Source organism: Pristiophorus japonicus, chromosome 3, assembly GCF_044704955.1.
Source record: "Pristiophorus japonicus isolate sPriJap1 chromosome 3, sPriJap1.hap1, whole genome shotgun sequence".
Lineage (NCBI taxonomy): Eukaryota > Metazoa > Chordata > Chondrichthyes > Pristiophoridae > Pristiophorus > Pristiophorus japonicus.
In genome coordinates this window covers 328,067,669-328,089,451 of record NC_091979.1, presented here as the reverse complement: position 1 = coordinate 328,089,451, position 21,783 = coordinate 328,067,669, and the positions used below count along the sequence as shown (strand labels likewise).

The 21,783-nt window shown below is 43.4% G+C and overlaps 6 non-coding genes across 6 annotated transcripts; all 6 read right to left on the bottom strand.

Annotated features, from left to right (window-relative positions):
- Positions 1-1,987: 1,987 nt before the first annotated feature.
- On the bottom strand, positions 1,988-2,060 carry trnav-aac (transfer RNA valine (anticodon AAC)). Its single transcript has one exon. It is a non-coding gene; the product is annotated as a tRNA-Val (tRNA).
- A 2,672-nt stretch (positions 2,061-4,732) lies between these two features.
- trnav-aac (transfer RNA valine (anticodon AAC)) lies at positions 4,733-4,805 on the bottom strand. Its single transcript has one exon. It is a non-coding gene; the product is annotated as a tRNA-Val (tRNA).
- A 2,674-nt stretch (positions 4,806-7,479) lies between these two features.
- trnav-cac (transfer RNA valine (anticodon CAC)) lies at positions 7,480-7,552 on the bottom strand. Its single transcript has one exon. It is a non-coding gene; the product is annotated as a tRNA-Val (tRNA).
- Positions 7,553-10,223: 2,671 nt separating this feature from the next.
- Positions 10,224-10,296, bottom strand: trnav-cac (transfer RNA valine (anticodon CAC)). The gene has a single exon. It is a non-coding gene; the product is annotated as a tRNA-Val (tRNA).
- Positions 10,297-12,968: 2,672 nt separating this feature from the next.
- On the bottom strand, positions 12,969-13,041 carry trnav-aac (transfer RNA valine (anticodon AAC)). The gene has a single exon. It is a non-coding gene; the product is annotated as a tRNA-Val (tRNA).
- Positions 13,042-15,714: 2,673 nt separating this feature from the next.
- Positions 15,715-15,787, bottom strand: trnav-cac (transfer RNA valine (anticodon CAC)). The gene has a single exon. It is a non-coding gene; the product is annotated as a tRNA-Val (tRNA).
- Positions 15,788-21,783: the final 5,996 nt, after the last annotated feature.

Below are 21,783 nucleotides of genomic sequence, written 5' to 3'. Positions count from 1 at the left end.
GCACTGCAGTCTATCTCACTGTTTCCAACGTCTCATATACATGTTACCAGCAATGAACAATTTGAAGCAGACTTCTAAAGCACAGTGTCCAAAATGGTTTATGGATTCAGAGGTAAAGTGCAGAGCACAGATAAGTTATTCAATTAAGGATTCTCCTTCAGTTAACATTTCTTTAGTTGTGCAAATGAAGATCATAAGTCAATTAATGATGTTTTCCCATGAAGGCAGGATAACATTTAATGATTATGCATTTTCTAAGTAAAAGCCCATGTGATTCAAGGCGAAGTGGCAAATTGGATCCAAATTTGGCTCAGAGGCAGGAAGCAAAGGGTAATGTTTGATGGGTGTTTTTGTGACTGGAAGGATGTTTCCAGTGGGGTTCCACAGTTTTCAGTGCCAGATCCATTGCTTCTTATGGTATTTATCAATGATCTAAACTTGAATATAGGTGTTATGATTACGAAGTTTTCAGGTGTTATTAAAATAGGCAGTGTGGTTGATAATGAAGAAGAAAGCTGGAGACTCCAGGAAGATATCAATCAACTGATAAGTGGGTAGTGCTGTGGCAAATTGAATTTAATCCAGAGATGTGAGAGATCGCGCATTTGTGGAGGGCTAACAACGAAAGGGAATACACATCAACTGGTATGACATTGAGAAGTGTAGAGGAACAAAGGTAACTGGGATTGCTTGTCCACAGATCCCTGAAAGTAGCTGACCAGTTGGAAAAGTTGATTAAGAAGTCATATGGAATGATTGCATTTATTGGCAGAAGCAAGGAACAGAGCAGCAAGTGGGTTGTGCTAGAACTGTATAAAATTCTGGTTAGGCCACAGCTGGAGTACTGCGTGCAGTTCTGGTCACCGCATTGAAGGAAGAACGTGAATACGCTGGAGAGGGTACAGAGGAGATTTACGTAGATGTTGCCGGGAGTGGAGCAACATTGCTATGAGGACAGATTGGATAGGATGGGTTTGTTTTCCTTGGAACAGAGGAGGCTGATGGGCGACCGCATTGAGGTGTATAAAAATAGGAAAGGCCTAGATATTGTTGATTAAAAGGGTCTATTTCACATAGTGGAGTGGTCAACAACCAGGCTGCATAATTTAAAAGTAATTAGTGTAAGGGTTAAAGGGGATTTGAAGTGAACATTCTGCATGCAGATGTTTGTGGGGGTTTCAAACTCACTGCCTGAAAGTGTGGTGCAGGCAGAAACCCTCACCACATTTAACAAGTTCTTAGATGTGCACATGAAATGCAATAAGGTGCAGGGGGACACACCTAAAACTGGGCATTTGTTGGCCGGTGCAGATACGTTGGGCGTAAATGAGTCCTTCCATGCTGTAAACCTCTATGATTATATAATTATCGGTTAGGATTACTTTCATGATGCAAAACGTGGCAATCAGATAATTAATGCTGTTTCCAGTGAAGAAGTGTTCGTGCAAGCTGGGGCTCGAACTCAGGAAGCTGAGATGAAGCATCTTATGAGGCTGCTGTTCGGAGCACGGGGAGCGTTGTCTGGAACGGTGGCATTTTGCAGCCCAGTGAAGGGCGGTAAACCGCTGTTTGATGCTGCATTCTCCGCTTTCCGCCGGCAGCGGCTGATTGGAGAGTGTGGGAGCGGAAGTTAGGGCTTGTCCCGCCCTCACTCACTCTGGAGCTGAGGAAGAGCGATTAGTCGATGGGTTTGTTTGTGGCTTTAATTTTCTGTTGTGAAGCGTGGTGGCGTGGCAGGATCCTTCAATAATCTCTCACAGCTGACCTGAATGCACGGAATGTGCAGCTTTGAGATATGGTTTCTCCAGCGTCAGGGCTGGAAGCGGGAGGGAGTGAGAGACACTGTGTAGAATTTGAGTGTGAACAGAACTGTAGAGAGAAATCAGCAAATGGAACAGCATCGTGAGACACTGCACTCTGTTAACATTGAACCACCAATATGAATGATTTAATTTTATCTTATCATTAATTGAACACGTTTGCATAATGTTTCCGCCCGGTTTTGAACCGGGGACCTTTCGCGTGTTAGGCGAACGTGATAACCACTACACTACGGAAACGCTGGTGCAATAACATCGTTGGGAACATAACCAGAGCTTTAACCTCAACAGCTGGACTACACTTCTGGAGCTTGTGTCACGAGAATCGAATAACGGTGCGATATTGCAAGTTTGTGAGTGTGGCAGGAATTGATCCCGTGTTTCTCTGCCTTTATACATAGGAACAGGAGTGGCCATTCCTCAGCAAGTGGTTAGAATCTGGAATACACTTCTCTAAAGGGCGGTGGAGTCAGACTCAATCTTATCTTTCAAAACGGAGTTGGATAAGTATCCGAATGAAAAAAATTGCACAGCTGTGGGTAAATGACAGGGGAGTGAGACTTGTTGAGAGTTGGCATGGGCTCGACGGGCTGCATCCATTCCGTTATTCTTTGATTCTATAAGTTAGTGGCACATTTAATAGTGTGCATGTCAGCAGAATATTGAAAGGGACATGGATTCAGTCGACACAACGAGAGGCATCTGATTCAGAAGATTCGGGTGCACGAAAATTCGGGTTTAATGACTTTAAAAGCATCATTTTTCTTTTATGAAGATTCGGTCAGAGAAATGTTTGAAAAATAATTTTTTGCTGAAAAGGGCTCAGCACTTTATCTTCTTTTTGGCTGTTAGGGCCACACTTCTTTTCGATGGTATTCTTCCAGAATGTATATTTTCTTTGCTGTTTCACAATAACCAGTCCCTTGCACTACAGTCTATCTCACTGTTTCCAACGTCTCATGTACATGTTACCAGCAATGAACATTTTGAAGCAGACTTCTAAAGCACAGTGTCCAAAATGGTTTATGGATTCAGAGCTAAAGTGCAGAGCACAGATAAGTTATTCAATTAAGGATTCTCCTTCAGTTAACATTTCTTTAGTTGTGCAAATGAACATCATCAGTCAATTAATGATGTTTTCCCACAAAGGCAGGATAACATTTAATGATTATGCATTTTCTAAGTAAAAGCCCATGTGATTCAGGGCGAAGTGGCAAATTGGATCCAAATTTGGCTCAGAGGCAGGAAGCAAACGGTAATGTTTGATGGGTGTTTTTGTGACTGGAAGGATGTTTCCAGTGGGGTTCCACAGTTTTCAGTGCCAGATCCATTGCTTTTTATGGTATTTATCAATGATCTAAACTTGAATATAGGTGTTATGCTTACGAAGTTTTCAGGTGTTATTAAAATAGGCAGTGTGGTTGATAATGAAGAAGAAAGCTGGAGACTCCAGGAAGATATCAATCAACTGATAAGGGGGTAGAGCAGTGGCAAATTGAATTTAATCCAGAGATGTGAGAGATCGCGCATTTGTGGAGGGCTAACAAGGAAAGGGAATACACATCAACTGGTATGACATTGAGAAGTGTAGAGGAACAAAGGTAACTGGGATTGCTTGTCCACAGATCCCTGAAGGCAGCTGACCAGTTGGAAAAGTTGATTAAGAAGTCATATGGAATGGTAGCATTTATTGGCAGAAGCAAGGAACAGAACAGCAAGTGGGTTATGCTAGAACTGTATAAAATTCTGGTTAGGCCACAGCTGGAGTACTGCGTGCAGTTCTGGTCACCGCACTGAAGGAAGAACGTGAATACGCTGGAGAGGGTACAGAGGAGATTTACGTAGATGTTGCCGGGAGTGGAGCAACTTTGCTATGAGGACAGATTGGATAGGATGGGTTTGTTTTCCTTGGAACAGAGGAGGCTGAAGGGCGACCGCATTGAGGTGTATAAAAATAGGAGACGCCTAGATATTGTTGATTAAAAGGGTCTATTTCACATAGTGCAGTGGTCAACAACCAGGCTGCATAATTTAAAAGTAATTAGTGTAAGGGTTAAAGGGGATTTGAAGTGAACATTCTGCATGCAGATGTTTGTGGGGGTCTCAAACTCACTGCCTGAAAGTGTGGTGCAGGCAGAAACCCTCACCACATTTAACCAGTTCTTAGATGTGCACATGAAATGCAATAAGGTGCAGGGGTACACACCTAAAACTGGGCATTTTTTGGCCGGTGCAGATACGATGGGCGTAAATGACTCCTTCCATGCTGTAAACCTCCATGGTTATATAATTATCGGTTAGGATTACTTTCATGATGCAAAACGTGGCAATCAGATAATTAATGCTGTTTCCAGTGAAGAAGTGTTCGTGCAAGCTGGGGCTCGAACTCAGGAAGCTGAGATGAAGCATCTTATGAGGCTGCTGTTCAGAGCACGGGGAGCGTTGTCTGGAACGTTGGCATTTTGCAGCCAAGTGAAGGGCGGTAAACCGCTGTTTGATGCTGCATTCTCCGCTTTCCGCCGGCAGCGGCTGATTGGAGAGTGTGGGAGCGGAAGTTAGGGCTTGTCCCGCCCTCACTCACTCTGGAGCTGAGGAAGAGCGATTAGTCGATGGGTTTGTTTGTGGCTTTAATTTTCTGTTGTGAAGCGTGGTGGCGTGGCAGGATCCTTTAATAATCTCTCACAGCTGACCTGAATGCAAGGAATGTGCAGCTTTGAGATCTGGTTTCTCCAGCGTCAGGGCTGTAAACGGGAGGGAGTGAGAGACACTGTGTAGAATTTGAATGTGAACAGAACTGCAGAGAGAAATCAGCAAATGGACCAGCATCGTGAGACACTGCACTCTGTTAACATTGAACCACTAATCTGAATGATTTAATTTTATCTTATCATTAATTGAACACGTTTGCATAATGTTTCTGCCCGGTTTCGAACCGGGGACTTTTCGCATGTTAGGCGAACGTGATAACCACTACACTACAGAAACGCTGTGGCAGTAACATTGTTGGGAACATAACCAGAGCTTTAACCTCAACAGCTGGACTACACTTCTGGAGCTTGTGTCACGAGAATAGAATAACGGTGTTATATTTAGCAAGGTTGTGAGTGTGGCAGGAATTGATCCCGTGTTTCTCTGCCTTTATACATAGGAATAGGAGTGGCCATTCCTCAGCAAGTGGTTAGAATCTGGAATACACTTCTCTAAAGGGCGGTGGAGTCAGACTCAATCTTATCTTTCAAAACGGAGTTGGATAAGTATCCGAATGAAAAAAATTGCACAGCTGTGGGTAAATGACAGGGGAGTGAGACTTGTTGAGAGTTGGCATGGGCTCGACGGGCTGCATCCATTCCGTTATTCTTTGATTCTATAAGTTAGTGGCACATTTAATAGTGTGCATGTCAGCAGAATATTGAAAGGGACATGGATTCAGTCGACACAACGAGAGGCATCTGATTCAGAAGATTCGGGTGCACGAAAATTCGGGTTTAATGACTTTAAAAGCATCATTTTTCTTTTATGAAGATTCGGTCAGAGAAATGTTTGAAAAATAATTTTTTGCTGAAAAGGGCTCAGCACTTTATCTTCTTTTTTGCTGTTAGGGCCACACTTCTTTTCGATGGTATTCTTCCAGAATGTATATTTTCTTTGCTGTTTCACAATAACCAGTCCCTTGCACTACAGTCTATCTCACTGTTTCCAACGTCTCATGTACATGTTACCAGCAATGAACATTTTGAAGCAGACTTCTAAAGCACAGTGTCCAAAATGTTTTATGGATTCAGAGCTAAAGTGCAGAGCACAGATAAGTTATTCAATTAAGGATTCTCCTTCAGTTAACATTTCTTTAGTTGTGCAAATGAACATCATCAGTCAATTAATGATGTTTTCCCACAAAGGCAGGATAACATTTAATGATTATGCATTTTCTAAGTAAAAGCCCATGTGATTCAGGGCGAAGTGGCAAATTGGATCTAAATTTGGCTCAGAGGCAGGAAGCAAACGGTAATGTTTGATGGGTGTTTTTGTGACTGGAAGGATGTTTCCAGTGGTGTTCCACAGTTTTCAGTGCCAGATCCATTGCTTTTTATGGTATTTATCAATGATCTAAACTTGAATATAGGTGTTATGCTTACGAAGTTTTCAGGTGTTATTAAAATAGGCAGTGTGGTTGATAATGAAGAAGAAAGCTGGAGACTCCAGGAAGATATCAATCAACTGATAAGGGGGTAGAGCAGTGGCAAATGGAATTTAATCCAGAGATGTGAGAGATCGCGCATTTGTGGAGGGCTAACAAGGAAAGGGAATACACATCAACTGGTATGACATTGAGAAGTGTAGAGGAACAAAGGTAACTGGGATTGCTTGTCCACAGATCCCTGAAGGCAGCTGACCAGTTGGAAAAGTTGATTAAGAAGTCATATGGAATGGTTGCATTTATTGGCAGAAGCAAGGAACAGAACAGCAAGTGGGTTATGCTAGAACTGTATAAAATTCTGGTTAGGCCACAGCTGGAGTACTGCGTGCAGTTCTGGTCACCGCACTGAAGGAAGAACGTGAATACGCTGGAGAGGGTACAGAGGAGATTTACGTAGATGTTGCCGGGAGTGGAGCAACTTTGCTATGAGGACAGATTGGATAGGATGGGTTTGTTTTCCTTGGAACAGAGGAGGCTGAAGGGCGACCGCATTGAGGTGTATAAAAATAGGAGACGCCTAGATATTGTTGATTAAAAGGGTCTATTTCACATAGCGGAGTGGTCAACAACCAGGCTGCATAATTTAAAAGTAATTAGTGTAAGGGTTAAAGGGGATTTGAAGTGAACATTCTGCATGCAGATGTTTGTGGGGGTCTCAAACTCACTGCCTGAAAGTGTGGTGCAGGCAGAAACCCTCACCACATTTAACAAGTTCTTAGATGTGCACATGAAATGCAATAAGGTGCAGGGGGACACACCTAAAACTGGGCATTTGTTGGCCGGTGCAGATACGAAGGGCTTAAATGACTCCTTCCATGCTGTAAACCTCTATGATTATATAATTATCGGTTAGGATTACTTTCATAATGCAAAACGTGGCAATCAGATAATTAATGGTGTTTCCAGTGAAGAAGTGTTCGTGCAAGCTGGGGCTCGAACTCAGGAAGCTGAGATGAAGCATCTTATGAGGCTGCTGTTCGGTGTACGGGGGGCGTTGTCTCGAACGGTGGCATTTTGCAGCCCAGTGAAGGGCGGTAAACCGCTGTTTGATGCTGCATTCTCCGCTTTCCGCCGGCAGCGGCTGATTGGAGAGTGTGGGAGCGGAAGTTCGGGCTTGTCCCGCCCTCACTCATTCTGGAGCTGGGGAAGAGCGATTAGTCGATGGGTTTGTTTGTGGCTTTAATTTTCTGTTGTGAAGCTTGGTGGCGTGGCAGGATCCTTTAATAAAAGCTGACAGCTGACCTGAATGCACGGAATGTGCAGCTTTGAGATATGGTTTCTCCAGCGTCAGGGCTGGAAACGGGAGGGAGTGAGAGACACTGTGAAGAATTTGAGTGTGAACAGAACGGTAGAGAGAAATCAGCAAATGGACCAGCATCGTGAGACACTGCACTCTGTTAATATTGAACCACTAATATGAATGGTTTAATTTTATCTAATCATTAATTGAACACGTTTGCATAATGTTTCCGCCCGGTTTCGAACCGGGGACCTTTCGCGTGTGAGGCGAATGTGATAACCACTACGCTACAGAAATGCTGTGGCAGTAGCATTGTTGGGAACATAACCAGAGCTTTAACCTCAACAGCTGGACTACACTTATGGAGCTTGTGTCACGAGAATAGAATGACGGTTCGAAATTTAGCATGGTTGTGAGTGTGGCAGGAATTGATCCCGTGTTTCTCTGCCTTTATACATAGGAACAGGAGTGGCCATTCCTCAGCAAGTGGTTAAAATCTGGAATACACTGCTCTAAAGGGCGGTGGAGTCAGACTCATTCTTATCTTTCAAAACGAGTTGGATAAGTATCCGAATGAAAAAAATTGCACAGCTGTGTGTAAATGACAGGGGAGTGAGACTTGTTGAGAGTTGGCATGGGCTCGACGGGCTGCAACCATTCCCTTATTCTTTGATTGTATAAGTTAGTGGCACATTTAATAGTGTGCATGTCAGCAGAATATTGAAAGGGACATGGATTCAGTCGGCACAACGCGAGGCATCTGATTCAGAAGATTTGGGTGCACGAAAATTCGGGTTTAATGACTTTAAAAGCATCATTTTTGTTTTGTGAAGATTCGGTCAGAAAAATGTTTGGGAAAATAATTTTTTGCTGAAAAGGGCTCAGCACTTCATCTTCTTTTTGGCTGTTAGGGTCACACTTCTTTTCGATGGTATTCTTCCAGACTGTATATTTTCTTTGCTGTTTCACAATAACCAGTCCCTTGCACTACAGTCTATCTCACTGTTTCCAACGTCCCATGTACATGTTACCAGCAAGGAACATTTTGAAGCAGACTTCTAAAGCACACTGTCCAATATGGTTTATGGATTCAGAGGTAAAGTGCAGAGCACAGATAAGTTATTCAATTAAGGACTCTCCTTCAGTTAACATTTCTTTAGTTGTGCAAATGAAGATCATCAGTCAATTAATGATGTTTTCCCATGAAGGCAGGATAACATTTAATGATTATGCATTTTCTAAGTAAAAGCCCATGTGATTCAGGGCGAAGTGGCAAATTGGATCCAAATTTGGCTCAGAGGCAGGAAGCAAAGGGTAATGTTTGATGGGTGATTTTGTGACTGGAAGGATGTTTCCAGTGGGGTTCCACAGTTTTCAGTGCCAGATCCATTGCTTTTATGGTATTTATCAATGATCTAAACTTGATTATAGGTGTTATGATCACGAAGTTTTCAGGTGTTTTTAAAATAGGCAGTGGGTTGATAATGAAGAAGATAGCTGGAGACTACAGGAAGATATCAATCAACTGATAAGGGGGTAGAGCAGTTGCAAATGGAATTTAATCCAGAGATGTGAGAGATCGCGCATTTGTGGAGGGCTAACAAGGAAAGGGAATACACATCAACTGGTATGACATTGAGAAGTGTAGAGGAACAAAGATAACTGGGATTGCTTGTCCACAGATCCCTGAAGGTAGCTGGCCAGTTGGAAAAGTTGGTTAAGAAGTCATATGGAATGGTTGCATTTATTGGCAGAAGCAAGGAACAGAACAGCAAGTGGTTTATGCTAGAACTGTATAAAATTCTGGTTAGGCCACAGCTGGAGTACTGCGTGCAGTTCTAGTCACCGCATTGAAGGAAGGACGTGAATACGCTGGAGAGGGTACAGAGGAGCTTTACGTAGTTGTTGCCGGCAGTGGAGCAACTTTGCTATGAGGACAGATTGGATAGGATGGGTTTGTTTTCCTTGGAACAGAGGAGGCTGATGGGCGACAGTATTGAGGTGTATAAAAATAGGAAGGGCCTAGATATTGTTGTTTAAAAGGGTCTATTTCACATAGCGGCGTGGTCAACAACCAGGCTGCATAATTTAAAAGTAATTAGTGTAAGGGTTAAAGGGCATTTGAAGTGAACATTCTGCATGCAGATGTTTGTGGGGGTCTCAAACTCACTGCCTGAAAGTGTGGTGCAGGCAGAAACCCTCACCACATTTAACAAGTTCTGAGATGTGCACATGAAATGCAATAAGGTGCAGGGGGACACACCTAAAACTGGGCATTTGTTGGCCGGTGCAGATACGATGGGCTTAAATGACTCCTTCCATGCTGTAAACCTCTATGATTATATAATTATCGGTTAGGATTACTTTCATGATGCAAAACGTGGCATCAGATAATTAATGGTGTTTCCAGTGAAGAAGTGTTCGTGCAAGCTGGGGCTCGAACTCAGGAAGCTGAGATGAAGCATCTTATGAGGTTGCTGTTCGGAGTACGGGGAGCGTTGTCTCGAACGGTGGCATTTTGCAGCCCAGTGAAGGGCGGTAAACCGCTGTTTGATGCTGCATTCTCCGCTTTCCGCCGGCAGCGGCTGATTGGAGAGTCTGGGAGCGGAAGTTAGGGCTTGTCCCTCCCTCACTCATTCTGGAGCTGGGGAAGAGCGATTAGTCGATGGGTTTGTTTGTGGCTTTAATTTTCTGTTGTGAAGCGTGGTGGCGTGGCAGGATCCTTTAATAAAAGCTCACAGCTGACCTGAATGCACGGAATGTGAAGCTTTGAGATATGGTTTCTCCAGCGTCAGGGCTGGAAACGGGAGGGAGTGAGAGACACTGTGAAGAATTTGAGTGTGAACAGAACTGTAGAGAGAAATCAGCAAATGGAACAGCATCGTGAGACACTGCACTCTGTTACCATTGAACCACTAATATGAATGATTTAATTTTATCTTATCATTAATTGAACACGTTTGCATAATGTTTCCGCCCGGTTTCGAACCGGGGACCTTTCGCGTGTGAGGCGACCGTGATAACCACTACACTACGGAAACGCTGTGGCAGTAGCATTGTTGGGAACATAACCAGACCTTTAACCTCAACAGCTGGACTACACTTATGGAGCTTGTGTCACGAGTATAGAATGACGGTGCTATATTTAGCAAGGTTGTGAGTGTGGCAGGAATTGATCCCGTGTTTCTCTGCCTTTATACATAGGAACAGGAGTGGCCATTCCTGAGCAAGTGGTTAGAATCTGGAATACACTGCTCTAAAGGGCGGTGGAGTCAGACTCATTCTTATCTTTCAAAACGAGTTGGATAAGTATCCGAATGAAAAAAATTGCACAGCTGTGTGTAAATGACAGGGGAGTGAGACTTGCTGAGAGTTGGCATGGGCTCGACGGGCTGCAACCATTCCCTTATTCTTTGATTGTATAAGTTAGTGGCACATTTAATAGTGTGCATGTCAGCAGAATATTGAGAGGGACATGGATTAAGTCGGCACAACGAGAGGCATCTGATTCAGAAGATTTGGGTGCACGAAAATTCGGGTTTAATGACTTTAAAAGCATCATTTTTGTTTTGTGAAGATTCGGTCAGAAAAATGTTTGGGAAAAGAATTTTTTGCTGAAAAGGGCTCAGCACTTCATCTTCTTTTTGGCTGTTCGGGTCACACTTCTTTTCGATGGTATTCTTCCAGACTGTATATTTTCTTTGCTGTTTCACAATAACCAGTCCCTTGCACTACAGTCTATCTCACTGTTTCCAACGTCCCATGTACATGTTACCAGCAAGGAACATTTTGAAGCAGACTTCTAAAGCACACTGTCCAATATGGTTTATGGATTCAGAGGTAAAGTGCAGAGCACAGATAAGTTATTCAATTAAGGACTCTCCTTCAGTTAACATTTCTTTAGTTGTGCAAATGAAGATCATCAGTCAATTAATGATGTTTTCCCATGAAGGCAGGATAACATTTAATGATTATGCATTTTCTAAGTAAATGCCCATGTGATTCAGGGCGAAGCGGCATATTGGATCCAAATTTTGCTCAGAGGCAGTTAGCAAAGGGTAATGTTTGATGGGTGTTTTTGTGACTGGAAGGATGATTCCAGTGGGGTTCCGCAGTTTTCAGAGCCAGATCCATTGCTTTTTATGGTATTTATCAATGATCTAAACTTGAATATAGGTGTTATGATTTCGAAGTTTTCAGGTGTTATTAAAATAGGCAGTGGGTTGATAATGAAGAAGAAAGCTGGAGACTCCAGGAAGATATCAATCAACTGATAAGGGGGTAGAGCAGTGGCAAATGGAATTTAATCCAGAGATGTGAGTGATAGCGCATTTGTGGAGGGCTAACAAGGAAAGGGAATACACATCAACTGGTATGACATTGAGAAGTGTAGAGGAACAAAGGTAACTGGGATTGCTTGTCCACAAATCCCTGAATGTAGCTGGCCAGTTGGAAAAGTTGGTTAAGAAGTCATATGGAATGGTAGCCTTTATTGGCAGAAGCAAGGAACAGAACAGCAAGTGGGTTATGCTAGAACTGTATAAAATTCTGGTTCGGCCACAGCTGGAGTACTGCGTGCAGTTCTAGTCACCGCATTGAAGGAAGGACGTGAATACGCTGGAGAGGGTACAGAGGAGATTTACGTAGATGTTGCCGGGAGTGGAGCAACTTTGCTATGAGGACAGATTGGATAGGATGGGTTTGTTTTCCTTGGAACAGAGGAGGCTGATGGGCGACAGCATTGAGGTTTATAAAAATAGGAGGGGCCTAGATATTGTAGATTGAAAGGTTCTATTTCACAGAGTGGAGTGGTCAACAACCAGGCTGCATAATTTAAAAGTAATTAGTGTAAGGGTTAAAGGGGATTTGAAGTGAACATTCTGCAAGCAGATGTTTGTGAGGGTCTCAAACTCACTGCCTGAAAGTGTGGTGCAGGCAGAAACCATCACCACATTTAACAAGTTCTTAGATGTGCACATGAAATGCAATAAGGTGCAGGGGTACACGCCTCAAACTGGGCATTTGTTGGCCGGTGCAGATACAATGGGCTTAAATGACTCCTTCCAAGCTGTAAACCTCTATGATTAGAAATTATCGGTTAGGATTACTTTCATGATGCAAAACGTGGCAATCAGATAATTAATGGTGTTTCCAGTGAAGAAGTGTTCGTGCAAGCTGGGGCTCGAACTCAGGAAGGTGAGATGAAGCATCTTATGAGGCTGCTGTTCGGTGTACGGGGAGCGTTGTCTCGAACGGTGGCATTTTGCAGCCCAATGAAGGGCGGCAAACCGCTGTTTGATGCTGCATTTTCCGCTTTCCGCCGGCAGCGGCTGATTGGAGAGTGTTGGAGCAGAAGTTAGGGCTTGTCCCGCTCTCACTCACTCTGGAGCTGGGGAATAGTGATTAGTCGATGGGTTTGTTTGTGGCTTTAATTTTCTGTTGTGAAGCGTGGCGGCATGGCAGGATCCTTTAATAATCTCTCACAGCTGACCTGAATGCACGGAATGTGCAGCTTTGAGATATGGTTTCTCCAGCGTCAGGGCTGGAAACGGGAGGGAGTGAGAGACACTGTGTAGAATTTGAGAGTGTACAGAACTGCAGAGAGAAATCAGCAAATGGAACAGCATCGTGAGACACTGCACTCTGTTACCATTGAACCACTAATATGAATGATTTAATTTTATCTAATCATTAATTGAACACGTTTGCATAATGTTTCCGCCCGGTTTCGGACCGGGAATCTTGCGCGTGTTAGGCGAATGTGATAACCACTACACTACGGAAACGCTGTGGCAGAAAGACAGTGGGGAACTTAACCAGAGCTTTAACCTCAACAGCTGGACTACACTTCTGGAGCTTGTGTCACGAGAATAGAATGACGGTGCGAAATTTAGCAAGGTTCTGAGTGTGGCAGGAATTGATCCCGTGTTTCTCTGCCTTTTTCCATAGGAACAGGAGTGGCCATTCCTCAGCAGGTGGTTAGAATCTGGAATACACTGCTCTAAAGGGCGGTGGAGTCAGACTCAATCTTATCTTTCAAAACGGAGTTGGATTAGTATCCGAATGAAAAAAATTGCACAGCTGTGGGTAAATGACAGGGGAGTGAGACTTGTTGAGAGTTGGCATGGGCTCGACGGGCTGCAACCATTCCCTTATTCTTTGATTCTATAAGTTAGTGGCACATTTAATAGTGTGCATGTCAGCAGAATATTGAAAGGGACATGGATTCAGTCGGCACAACGAGAGGCATCTGATTCAGAAGATTCGGGTGCACGAAAATTCGGGTTTAATGACTTTAAAAGCATCATTTTTGTTTTGTGAAGATTCGGACAGAGAAATGTTTCGGAAAAGAATTTTTTGTTGAAAAGGGCTCAGCACTTCATCTTCTTTTTGGCTGTTAGGTCAACACTTCTTTTCGATGGTATTCTTCGAGATGGATATTTTCTTTGCTGTTTCACAATAACCAATCCCTTGCACTACAGTCTGTCTCACTGTTTCCAACGTCCCATGTAAATGTTACCAGCAAGGAACATTTTGAAACAGACTTCTAAAGCACAGTGTCCAAAATGGTTTATGGATTCAGAGGTAAAGTGCAGAGCACAGATAAGTTATTCAATTAAGGACTCTCCTTCAGTTAACATTTCTTTAGTTGTGCAAATGAAGATCATCAGTCAATTAATGATGTTTTCCCATGAAGGCAGGATAACATTTAATGATTATGCATTTTCTAAGTAAAAGCCCATGTGATTCAGGGCGAAGTGGCAAATTGGATCCAAATTTGGCTCAGAGGCAGGAAGCAAAGGGTAATGTTTGATGGGTGTTTTTGTGACTGGAAGGATGTTTCCAGTGGGGTTCCACAGTTTTCAGTGCCAGATCCATTGCTTTTATGGTATTTATCAATGATCTAAACTTGAATATAGGTGTTATGATTACGAAGTTTTCAGGTGTTATTAAAATAGGCAGTGTGGTTGATAATGAAGAAGAAAGCTGGAGACTCCAGGAAGATATCAATCAACTGATAAGGGGTTAGAGCAGTGGCAAATGGAATTTAATCCAGAGATGTGAGAGATCACGCATTTGTGGAGGGCTAACAAGGAAAGGGAATACAATTCAACTGGTATGACATTGAGAAGTGTAGAGGAACAAAGATAACTGGGATTGCTTGTCCACAGAACCCTGAAGGTAGCTGGCCAGTTGGAAAAGTTGGTTAAGAAGTCATATGGAGTGGTTGCATTTATTGGCAGAAGCAAGGAACAGAACAGCAAGTGGGTTATGCTAGAACTGTATAAAATTCTGGTTAGGCCACAGCTGGAGTACTGCGTGCAGTTCTGGTCACCGCATTGAAGGAAGAACGTGAATACGCTGGAGAGGGTACAGAGGAGATTTACGTAGATGTTGCCGGGAGTGGAGCAACATTGCTATGAGGACAGATTGGACAGGATGGGTTTGTTTTCCTTGGAACACAGGAGGCTGATGGGCGACAGCATTGAGATGTATAAAAATAGGAGGGGCCTAGATATTGTTGATTAAAAGGGTCTATTTCACATAGTGGAGTGGTCAACAACCAGGCTGCATAATTTCAAAGTAATTAGTGTAAGGGTTAAAGGGGATTTGAAGTGAACATTCTGCAAGCAGATGTTTGTGGGGGTCTCAAACTCACTGCCTGAAAGTGTGGTGCAGGCAGAAACCCTCACCACATTTAACAAGTTCTTAGATGTGCACATTAAATGCAATAAGATGAATGGGTACTCACCTAAAACTGGGCATTTGTTGGCCGGTGCAGATACGATGGGCTTAAATGACTCCTTCCATGCTGTAAACATCTATGATTATATAATTATCGGTTAGGATTACTTTCATGATGCAAAACGTGGCAATCAGATAATTAATGGTGTTTCCAGTGAAGAAGTGTTCGTGCAAGCTGGGGCTCGAACTCAGGAAGTTGAGATGAAGCATCTTATGAGGCTGCTGTTTTGTGTACGGGGAGCGTTTTCTCGGACGGTGGCATTTTGCAGCCCAGTGAAGGGTGGTAAACCGCTGTTTGATGTTGCATTCTCCGCTCTCCACCGGCAGCCACTGATTGGAGAGTGTGGGAGCGGAAGTTAGGGCTTGTCCCGCCCTCACTCACTCTGGAGCTGGGGAAGAGCGATTAGTCGATGGGTTTGTTTGTGGCTTTAATTTTCTGTTGTGAAGCGTGGTGGCGTGGCAGGATCCTTTAATAATCTGTCACAGCTGACCTGAATGCACGGAATGTGCAGCTTTGAGATATGGTTTCTCCAGCGTCAGGGCTGGAAACGGGAGGGAGTGAGAGACACTGTGCAGAAGTTGAGTGTGTACAGAACTGCAGAGAGAAATCAGCAAATGGAACAGCATCGTGAGACACTGCACTCTGTTATTATTGAACCACTAATATGAATGATTTAATTTTATCTAATCATAAATTGAACACGTTTGCATAATGTGTCCGCCCGGTTTCGAACCGGGGACCTTTCACGTGTGAGGCGAACGTGATAACCACTACACTACGGAAACGCTGTGGCAGTAACACCGTGGGGAACATAACCAGAGCTTTAACCTCAACAGCTGGACTACACTTTTCGAGCTTGTGTCACGATAATAGAATGACGGTGCTATATTTAGCAAGGTTGTGAGTGTGGCAGGAATTGATCGCGTGTTTCTCTGCCTTTATACATGGGAACAGGAGTGGCCATTCCTCAGCAAGTGGTTATAATCTTGAATACACTGCTCTAAAGGGCGGTGGAGTCAGACTCAATCTTATCTTTCAAACCGAGTTGGATAAGTATCCTAATGAAAGAAATTGCACAGCTTTGGGTAAATGACAGGGGAGTGAGACTTGTTGAGAGTTGGCATGGGCTCGACGGGCTGCAACCATTCCCTTATTCTTTGATTCTATAAGTTAGTGGCACATTTAATAGTGTGCATGTCAGCAGAATATTGAAAGGGACATGGATTCAGTCGGCACAACGAGAGGCATCTGATTCAGAAGATTCGGGTGCACGAAAATTCGGGTTTAATGACGTTAAAAGCATCATTTTTGTTTTGTGAAGATTCGGTCAGGGAAAGGATTGGGAAAATAATTTTTTGCTGAAAAGGGCTCAGCCCTTCATCTTCTTTTTGGCTGTTAGGGCCACACTTCTTTTCGATGGTATTCTTCCAGATTGTATATTTTCTTTCCTGTTTCACAATAACCAGTCCCTTGCACTACAGTCTATCTCATTGTTTCCAACGTCCCATGTACATGTTACCAGCAAGGAACATTTTGAAACAGACTTCTAAAGCACAGTGTCCAAAATGGTTTATGGATTCAGAGGTAAAGTGCAGAGCACAGATAACTTATTCAATTAAGAACTCTCCTTCAGTTAACATTTCTTTAGTTGTGCAAATGATTATCATCAGTCAATTAATGATGTTTTCCCATGAAGGCAGGATAACATTTAATGATTATGCATTTTCTAAGTAAAAGCCCATGTGATTCAGGGCGAAGTGGCAAATTGGATCCAAATTTGGCTCAGAGGCAGGAAGCAAAGGCTAATGTTTGATGGGTGTTTTTGTGACTGGAAGGATGTTTCCAGTGGGGTTCCACAGTTTTCAGTGCCAGATCCATTGCTTTTTATGGTATTTATCAATGATCTAAACTTGAATATAGATGTTATGATTCCGAAGTTTTCAGGTGTTATTAAAATAGGCAGTGTGGTTGATAATGAAGAAGAAAGCTGGAGACTCCAGGAAGATAACAATCAACTGATAAGGTGGTAGAGCAGTGGAAAATGAGAGATCGCGCATTTGTGGAGGGCAAACAAGGAAAGGGAATACACATCAACTGGTATGACATTGAGAAGTGTAGAGGAACAAAGGTAACTGGGATTGCTTGTCCACAGATCCCTGAAGGTCGCTGACCAGTTGGAAAAGTTGATTAAGAATTCATATGGAATGGTTGCATTTATTGGCAGAAGCAAGGAACAGAACAGCAAGTGGGTTATGCTAGAACTGTATAAAATAGTGGTTAGGCCACAGCTGGAGTTCTGCGTGCAGTTCTGGTCACCGCATTGAAGGAAGAACGTGAATACGCTGGAGAGGGTACAGAGGAGATTTACGTAGATGTTGCCGGGAGTGGAGCAACTTTGCTATGAGGACAGATTGGATAGGATGGGTTTGTTTTCCTTGGAACAGAGGAGGCTGATGGGCGACCGCATTGAGGTGTATAAAAGTAGGAGGGGCCTAGATATTGTTGATTAAAAGGGTCTATTTCACATAGTGGAGTGGTCAACAACCAGGCTGCATAACTTAAAAGTAATTAGTGTAAGGGTTAAAGGGGATTTGAAGTGAACATTCTGCATGCAGATGTTTGTGGGGGTCTCAAACTCACTGCCTAAAAGTGTGGTGCAGGCAGAAACCCTCACCACATTTAACCAGTTCTTAGATGTGCACATGAAATGCAATAAGGTGCAGGGGTACACACCTAAAACTGGGCATTTGTTGGCCGGTGCAGATACTATGGGCGTAAATGACTCTTTCCATGCTGTGAACCTCTATGATTATATAATTATCGGTTAGGATCACTTTCATGATGCAAAACGTGGCAATCAGATAATTAATGGTGTTTCCAGTGAAGAAGTGTTCGTGCAAGTTGGGGCTCGAACTCAGGAAGCTGAGATGAAGCATCTTATGAGGCTGCTGTTCGGAGCACGGGGAGCGTTGTCTGGAACGGTGGCATTTTGCAGCCCAGTGAAGGGCAGTAAACCGCTGTTTGATGCTGCATTCTCCGCTTTCCGCCGGCAGCGGCTGATTGGAGAGTGTGGGAGCGGAAGTTAGGGCTTGTCCCGCCCTCACTCACTCTGGAGCTGAGGAAGAGCGATTAGTCGATGGGTTTGTTTGTGGCTTTAATTTTCTGTTGTGAAGCGTGGTGGCGTGGCAGGATCCTTTAATAATCTCTCACAGCTGACCTGAATGCACGGAATGTGCAGCTTTGAGATATGGTTTCTCCAGCGTCAGGGCTGGAAACGGGAGGGAGTGAGAGACACTGTGTAGAATTTGAGTGTGAACAGAACTGCAGAGAGAAATCAGCAAATGGAACATCATCGTGAGGCACTGCACTCTGTTAACATTGAACCACTAATATGAATGATTTAATTTTATCTTATCATTAATTGAACACGTTTGCATAATGTTCCCGCCCGGTTTCGGAATGGGGACTTTTCGCGTGTGAGGCGAACGTGATAACCACTACACTACGGAAAAGCTGTGGAAGTAACATTGTTGGGAACATAACCAGAGCTTTAACCTCAACAGCTGGACTACACTTCTGGAGCTTGTGTCACGAGAATCGAATGACGGTGCTATATTTAGCAAGGGTGTGAGTGTGGCAGGAATTGATCCCGTGTTTCTCTGCCTTTATACAGAGGAACAGGAGTGGCCATTCCTCAGCAAGTGGTTAGAATCTGGAATACACTGCTCCAAAGGGCGGTGGAGTCAGACTCAATCTTATCTTTCAAAACGGAGTTGGATAAGTATCCGAATGAAAAAAATTGCACAGCTGTGGGTAAATGACAGGGGCGTGAGATTTGTTGAGAGTTTGCATGGGCTCGACGGGCTGCATCCATTCCCTTATTCTTTGATTCTATAAGTTAGTTGCACATTTAATAGTGTGCATGTCAGCAGAATATTGAAAGGGACATGGATTCAGTCGGCACAACGAGAGGCATCTGATTCAGAAGATTAGGGTGCACGAAAATTCGGGTTTAATGACTTTAAAAGCATCATTTTTGTTTTGTGAAGATTCGGTCAGAGAAATGTTTGAAAAATAATTTTTTGCTGAAAAGGGCTCAGCACTTCATATTCTTTTTGGCTGTTAGGGCCACACTTCTTTTCGATGGTATTCTTCCAGAATGTATATTTTCTTTGCTGTTTCACAATAACCAGTCCCTTGCACTATAGTCTATCTCACTGTTTCTAACGTCTCATGTACATGTTACCAGCAATGAACATTTTGAAGCAGACTTCTAAAGCACAGTGTCCAAAATGGTTTATGGATTCAGAGGTAAAGTGCAGAGCACAGATAAGTTATTCAATTAAGGACTCTCCTTCAGTTATCATTTCTTTAGTTGTGCAAATGAAGATCATCAGTCAATTAATGATGTTTTCCCATGAAGGCAGGATAACATTTAATGATTATGCATTTTCTATGTAAAAGCCCATGTGATTCATGGCGAAGTGGCAAATTGGATCCAAATTTGGCTCAGAGGCAGGAAGCAAATGGTAATGTTTGATGGGTGTTTCTGTGACTGGAAGGATGTTTCCAGTGGGGTTCCACAGTTTTCAGTGCCAAAACCATTGCTTTTATGGTATTTATCAATGATCTAAACTTGAATATAGGTGTTATGATTACGAAGTTTTCAGGTGTTATTAAAATAGGCAGTGTGGTTGATAATGAAGAAGAAAGCTGGAGACTCCAGGAAGATATCAATCAACTGATAAGGGGGTAGAGCAGTGGCAAATTGAATTTAATCGAGAGATGTGAGAGATCGCGCATTTGTGGAGGGCTAACCAGGAAAGGGAATACACATCAAGTGGTATGATATTGAGAAGTGTAGAGGAACAAAGGTAACTGGGATTGCTTGTCCACAGATCCCTGAAGGAAGCTGGCCAGTTGGAAAAGTTGGTTAAGAAGTCATATGGAATGGTTGCATTTATTGGCAGAAGCAAGGAACAGAACAGCAAGTGGGTTGTGCTAGAACTGTATAAAATTCTGGTTAGGCCACAGCTGGAGTACTGCGTGCAGTTCTGGTCACCGCATTGAAGGAAGAACGTGAATACGCTGGAGAGGGTATAGAGGAGATTTACGTAGATGTTGCCGGGAGTGGAGCAACTTTGCTATGAGGACAGATTGAATAGGATGGGTTTGTTTTCCTTGGAACAGAGGAAGCTGATGGGCGACAGCATTGAGGTGTATAAAAATAGGAGGGGCCTAGATATTGTTGATGAAAAAGGGTCTATTTCACATAGTGGAGTGGTCAACAATCAGGCTGCATAATTTAAAAGTAATTAGTGTAAGGGTTAAAGGGGATTTGAAGTGAACATTCTGCATGCAGATGTTTGTGGGGGTCTCAAACTCACTGCCTGAAAGTGTGGTGCAGGCAGAAACCCTCACCACATTTAACCAGTTCTTAGATGTGCACATGAAATGCAATAAGGTGCAGGTGTACACAACTAAAACTGGGCATTTGTTGGCCGGTGCAGATACGATGGGCTTAAATGACTCCTTCCATGCTGTAAACCTCTATGATTATATAACTATCGGTTAGGATTACTTTCATGATGCAAAACGTGGCAATCAGATAATTAATGGTGTTTCCAGTGAAGAAGTGTTCGTGCAAGCTGGGGCTCGAACTCAGGAAGCTGAGATGAAGCACCTTATGAGGCTGCTGTTCGGTGTACGGGGAGCGTTGTCTCGAATGGTGGCATTTTGCAACCCAGTGAAGGGCGGTAAACCGCTGTTTGATGCTGCATTCTCCGCTTTCCGCCGGCAGCGGCTGATTGGAGAGTGTGGGAGCGGAAGTTAGGACTTCTCCCGCCCTCACTCACTCTGGAGCTGGGGAAGAGCGATTAGTCGATGGGTTTGTTTCTGGCTTTAATTTTCTGTTGTGAAGCGTGGTGGCGTGGCAGGATCCTTTAATAATCTCTCACAGCTGACCTGAATGCACCGAATGTGCAGCTTTGAGATATGGTTTCTCCAGCGTCAGGGCTGGAAACGGGAGGGAGTGAGATACACTGTGTAGACAGAACTGTGGAGAGAAATCAGCAAATGGAACAGCACCGTGAGACACTGCACTCTGTTAACATTGAACCACTAATATGATTGATTTAATTTTATCTTATCATTAATTGAACACGTTTGCATAATGTTTCCGCCCGGTTTCGAACCGGGGACCTGTCGCGTGTTAGGCAAACGTGATAACCACAACACTACGTAAACGCTGTGGCAGTAACATCGTTGGGAACATAACCAGAGCGTTAACCTCAACAGCTGGACGACACTTCTGGAGCTTGTGTCAGGAGAAGAGAATAACGGTGCTAGATTTAGCAAGGTTGTGAGTGTGGCAGGAATTGATCCCGTGTTTCTCTGCCTTTATACATAGGAACAGGAGTGGCCATTCCTCAGCAAGTGGTTAGAATCTGGAATACACTTCTCTAAAGGGCGGTGGAGTCAGACTCAATCTTATCTTTCAAAACGGAGTTGTATAAGTATCCGACTGAAAGAAATTGCACAGCTGCGGGTAAATGACAGGGGAGTGAGACTTGTTGAGAGTTGGCATGGGCTCGACGGGCTGCATCCATTCCCTTATTCTTTGATTCTATAAGTTAGTGGCACATTTAATAGTGTGCATGTCAGCAGAATATTGAAAGGGACATGGATTCAGTTGGCACAATGAGAGGCATCTGATTCAGAAGATTTGGGTGCACGAAAATTCGGGTTTAATGACTTTAAAAGCATCATTTTTCTTTTGTGA